Consider the following 6,000-nt stretch of genomic DNA (forward strand, 5'->3'; position numbering starts at 1 on the left):
ATCATTTTATCCCTCCCGCCCATCTCTCACATTAGGAACTTGGCTGAGCTCCCTGAGCTGCAAGAGTAAGGGCTTCTCTGGTTACAGATTTTACTGTGAGGCGCCTGGGAAGCAGCAGAATCCCGCCACTTTAGGAGGTTGGACAAAAGGCCTGCCTCCTCACCCACCAGCCACCACAGCAGCCATCCCTGAACTGCCAGTGGCGCCGTGCCTCTGGCCACAAGACACTGGGACCTAGGGCAGCCCTTCCAATTCTGATAGAGGATTCTGAACCAGAAAATGATGTTTCCTATTTGTAGTCCAGTGTGGAAACCAGAATGCAGAGTACATGTGTTTTTACTGAAGACTAAGTCTTACCTCTGAAGTGGATTCTGTCCCTCTCCCTAAACCCCAACTCCCACATCCAACTCTGGGCTCTTCCCCAGGGCTGGGTTGCACAATCCTTGGTCTGAACCGCTCTGATTTTCCTGCTGCCACAGCGTCTGCGGTTTGGGCCTGGAGGAGGGGCAGTGGCTATCCCAGATGTTGGTCTCACCAGTTCCCCCACACATCCCCTTCTCTCCACCGCATCACTCCACCTAGCAACCCAGTCCTGGGACCTGACTGCAGACTGTCCTGGAGAACTGGGAACTTAACCCTTCCCAGCCTCTGGCACAGGATTGCACATGGCGATCTGGGGAAAACAGGATCTGGGGGGCGGGGGAGCTTCAGGCTTCTGCTGATCTCTGCACGATGGCCCCCACCCCACCACTGTCCCCATGTTTAGCACGCAGGAGCCTGATGGACAAAAGGCACTAGCCTCATTTGCCTGAGGTAGCCCTGGGAGCACTCTGGGTTATTTATCCTTGCTGGAGGGGGAAGGAACACAGTCTTCTCTCCAAAGTGCAGTCCTCCCTCCCTCCGCCCAGGACAGGGTGGATCCTTCAGGGCCTGCGATCCTCCTTTTGTCTTCTTTTCTTTTCTCCTCAGACAGAGCTGCTCCTGACGTAGGTTGGTGAGGAAGGAGAAAGAAAGGCAGGGAGGCACCTCACAAAGGCTCTATTGTAGGGAGCCGGGGCGGAGGGGGCTCACTCCCATTCAATTCTCTCCTAATGTGGGGCTGGCAACAGTAATCACCGCCTGTCAGCCCACAGAGGGGTCTGCCCACGGAACATCTGGCTCCAGAGCAGGGCGCACAGGAAGGGGTGTGGAGGAGGAAGGGAGTTCTCAGTGGAGGCCTGGAGAGCAGGGTCCAGGCGACAAGGGACTGCAGTGTGGTGCTGTGACAGTGTACGTGTGTGTGTGTGTGTGTGTGTGTGTGTGTGTGTGTGTGTGTGTGAGAGAGAGAGAGAGAGAGAGACTGTTCATGTGTGCGTGTGCTTGTGTGCACGTGTGCAGGGGCAGAGCTCTCTGGTGGCTTCCCAGTGTGACTGGCCATGTCTGATGGAGAGCTACTAGAGGGTGGGACTGGGTCTGTGGAGTTTCCTTGAAATAGCAGTAAATATCCGGGTGGCTTTTTGGTGACCCTGACAGGGAAACAGCTCCAATACTTTGTGTGTAGATGACATCAATTCAAGGAACAAGTATACAAAGTACATTTTTAATGCCAATCCCATGAAGACCTGGTCCTTCTGCTCACACAAGCGCGTGCTTGTCTCTGTGGTGTCTTTCTTTGCCTGATTCCTCAATGAGAAAGGGAAAAAAATGTTTCTGGGAATTTTTTTTTTTTTTTTAAGCTTAAACTTTCCTTGGAGAAGTTCTCTCAGACTTTTCTAAAAGGGCAGACATCTCTGGGGCCTTGTCATTTATTACTTTTCAAGTTTCCTTTTTGGCTTCTGTAGCTAGTGCTATTTTTGGAAGCTATGTATATGTGTGTGTGTGTGTGTGTGTGTGTGTGTATATCTATCTATATATATATATTTTTTGGTGGTGCTGGGGATTGAACCCAGGGACTTGTATATGTGAGGCAAGCACTCTACCAACTGAGCTATATCCCCAGCCCTCAGAGGCATTTTGGAAGGTGAGTGGAACCATGTGGGCAGATGCAGTGAACTGTCCAAATTCATTCAACTAAATTATCTGAGGCTCAAAGAAACAGCCTGGGTAGCTGACTCCTATGGTCAAAAAGCAGCTTCATCAGCCTCATCACCCTTTCTCAGATCCTCCCTGGCCTGTCACTTGGTGGAAATCTCTGGTTTGTTTGAACAAAAGACTGTGGAAGGCAATGATCCTAATAGAGGATGAAGAGGTTAAAAGTCCAAGTTCTGCATCTGTCTCCAGCCCCATCCTAGGACAGTCAGCAGCCAGGAGGGGGGCTGGGGGAGGTTCGCATCAGGAGCCAGGAATGGCCATGGCTGTGGAGGTACTGACGCCCAGCTTGTTGGTCAAACTGTTGCTTTTCCATCACAAGACACGGTTGAGAGGGTCCCCTCATCCCCCAGGGTCAGGGTTTCCTGCCCTACCTGCTAAGCTCTCCCCTTTGTTCTCAATGTCCTCACCTCCACGATGCTGGTCTTAGCTCCTGCCTGCAGTAGAAATCCAAGTGTTCATCTGGTTTTCTGAGTCGAGGCCTGTAGCCAGTGTCGTCAGAGCCCTGGATGGTGGGGAGGCAGAGGGCAGAGATATGAAGGATGGAGTTGTTGATTCAGCTGTCACTATTTCCTCTGGGATGAGACCAGAGCAAAACAGGAACCAAACCCTTTCCCTCCTTTTCTTCCTCCTCTAGCCTCAGGGTTTTCTGGATCCCTTCTCAGTTACTCTTCTTATAGGGGGGGGGGGCCCTCCCTGAGGCTCCCGGGGATGTCCTTTTGCACTGCTTCCTGTCCACCTGGCTTATGTCAAAGCATGCTCTTTTTGAGAGCTCTTGGGCTGTTGGCAATTCTCCTAACCTTCAGGATAGGCCTCTTCAGGGCCTGCTGTCAGCTTCTCTCTGACAGCTTTGCAGTGTGACCCAGGGACGTCTTCTGCTTTCTTTGGCCAGAGAGCAGGATTTCCTGCCAAGCTCAGCCCTGTCAGCCGCTGCAGCCTCAGGGTTCCTCTGCCTCAGCCACCAAGGAGGGTAGTTCTTCTCCACTTGCTCGTCAACTTCTGCTCTCTCAAGGCAGAGCTTCACAGATTAAATCTTGGTCTATGGACTTAGTAACTGCACAGAAGAATTAGAAATATGGAAGCCAGTATATTATTGAAAGGACAGGGTGATAAAGTAAAAAAGAAGAACCCCCAGACCCTTCTCATCAAAACCTGGGTTTCTGACAATACCTCTGGTCCAACACCTCTCCCTTCAGAACACTCCAGCATGTCCTCCTTGCTCCCTGTCCATACCTGTGTGGCCCAAGAGGAACAAATCAAATTCTGTCTCCTGGGGATTAAGAATTACAGAACTGAGATGTTAGATCCTAGGAAGTGTTTGCCCTTCGCTGAGAGGCAGTGAAAGCCAGGCTGCAGGGCCAGGTGATGTTCAGAAACAGGCAGGAGGGGAGAGCCGCTGATCTTGGCTGGTGTTCAGGGCCTGGCTCCAGCCGTCCCTCCTGAGCTCACAGTAGAACCCTCTTGGGTTCTACAAAATGCCTGAGTCCTTAAAATAAATATCCCTTTTGGGGGTTTATTTGCTTTGTTTGTTTTTTTGCTTATGACTGGGTTTCTGTTTCCTGCAACGCAAAGATAATTCCTCATCTTCACCTTCCCTCCCTTCTCTCTCCATGAAAAAAAGCACCCCATGCCCTGGGCTGCTGGGACAATGACTGCTTAGAGTGTTATTCCCAGAGGACTCAGAGGACTAATGGAAGAACTGTGGGAGCCCTGTTCTGAATCATCTTGCCAAGGATCCCTCAAGTCAGACCCCCACAACATGGCCCGTTGCAGGCAGCCTGCTCAGTTACTCTTTTCTGTTCTGTTTGCTCATGGTGGTTATAGCTCGGATCTTAAGGGCTCTCCAAAGCTCATGTGTAGAAGGCTCGGTCCCCAGCTGATAGCACTATTGGGAAGTGGCACCTGTTTCTTATCACAGCTCTCTGCATTACCAGTAGAGTTGACAGGTGTCTTGCTCCAACTGTCAGAGAAGAAAGCGATGTATGTCCATTATCTCCTCCACCTCTGTGCCTGGACCAGCTCTGCTCTGCCAGAAACTCTGTGTGTGTGTGTGTGTGTGTGTGTGTGTGTGTGTGTGTGTGTGTGTCAGAGAGAGAGAGAGAGAAAGTGAGAGAGAGTTTTAGATAGTAGTCCCAAGCTGGCTTTTGCCTTCTCTCAAAGATATTTTAGTTATCCAGCATGTGTCCCTAGTAGCCATCACTATTGACTTTTTAAACTTAATCTTGCTCTTGATTTTGCCAGATCCTTCAACACAGCTTTGGTTGCACTTCATCTTACAGATATTTATTACTGTCCAATTGCACATGACAATAATGTTTTGTAGTTGCAGAATTTTGTGTTCCAGACCTGTAAATCCATGCAGTTGTCAAACACATGAGCTCTTCTCCATCTATACTGATTGCCCTTTTGAAGGAGGGAGGTAGTGTGGAAAGAGCAAAAGGGTGGAAGTAAGATGACCTTCCATTTCTGCGTGAGTGGACCCGGTGCCAGAGTGTTCTGGCTCTGTGCCTTGTTAAATGTGTGGCCTTAAGATGCCAACCCCTCTGCATCTCAGTTTGCTCACTTGCAAAATGGGGCTCTATCGCCTGCATTGTCATTTCCTAGGACGGTTGAGTTTCAAACCCTAATGCATAAAGCATTCAGAACTTCTAGAAAGGGCTCTTAGGAATCATCTACTTTGGCTCTCTCATCTTTTTCATTGGAGAAACTGAAATCCAGAGAGCCCTTTGAGGGCAGAGATCATGCCTTCTCCATTTTTCTACCCCCAGGGTCAAGACAGAGTCAAGGCATACTGCGTGCCCAATAAATATTCTGTAAATGAGTTGAGTGACCAGCTCCCAGTGACATAGCTGTAATTTAACTTCTCTTGATGACTCAGTCATTATCAACATCAATTACTATACTGCAGTGCGACGCCCTGATGCCTTCAGAACCAATTATGCCCCACAGAACGTGGCTGCTTTAGGCATTTGCTTTTCTACTCAGTGTTTCTTGTCTCTCCTCTTTGGCTGTCACCTGTCAGTTCTCCCTGAAGACACTGGGTCTACTTTGAGAAATCTCCATCACTGTTTCTAATCAGCTGTCCACTCTGGGTCAGGGGCAGAACAGGAATGAAAGGGCTTTGAAAAATTTAGTCAGCATGGATGCCATCCTTTTATTGGAGACTCAAGGATTATGGCAGCGTATCCCACAGACCAGAAACATCGTCTGCTTGAAGCTGGAAGAGTCCATAAAGCCAAAGGTTCAGTCCTTCAAGTCATGCAACTGTATCCGACCTACCACACACACCCCTGTCCGGTTCCCTCCTCACACGGTATTAGTTCAGTACATGTAGTGTCCCAGGAGACCATGATTTCTGGTCCCTGAAATCTCGAATTTCTCCCTTCTTGCACAGGGGAGACTAACGTACATAGATGTGAATTTCCCCTAATTCTTAAATATGATCTAGCAAATTCTCTTCTCTTCCCCTCTCTGTCCTTTCCTGCACTCTTTGGTCCTAATTGAGGTGAAATGGTTTTTATTGTGGTATATTGCTTAGATGCCTAGGGAAAGTTTTAAAAGTATAATCTGAAAACACTTAAGGATAATTAAGTATGTAAGGAGAGATGGGAAAGGCTAATTGTACCACTGGATTTTACATTGAGATAGAAGTAATCTTAGTTGAAGCAAACCTCAGTATTCACTTGAAAGCCTATAAATCACCAACACATTATTGGTCATAAATAATGATAATAATAAAAATGTGATTTACATTCTGTGGGTTTCTGACAAGGGCAAGTGAAGCAGAAAGGCGCTCTTACTATTTGTGGTGTGGAGAGGATCAGGCAGGCTTACCGTTTCTGTTTCTCTGAGGGCAGTGTAGTTGAAGCACGCAGAACAGGTGGCCAACGTTCAAAGCTGTACTTCAGCTATTTCCTTTCTGCAAGATCTCGG

Source organism: Urocitellus parryii, chromosome 11, assembly GCF_045843805.1.
Source record: "Urocitellus parryii isolate mUroPar1 chromosome 11, mUroPar1.hap1, whole genome shotgun sequence".
Taxonomy (NCBI): domain Eukaryota; kingdom Metazoa; phylum Chordata; class Mammalia; order Rodentia; family Sciuridae; genus Urocitellus; species Urocitellus parryii.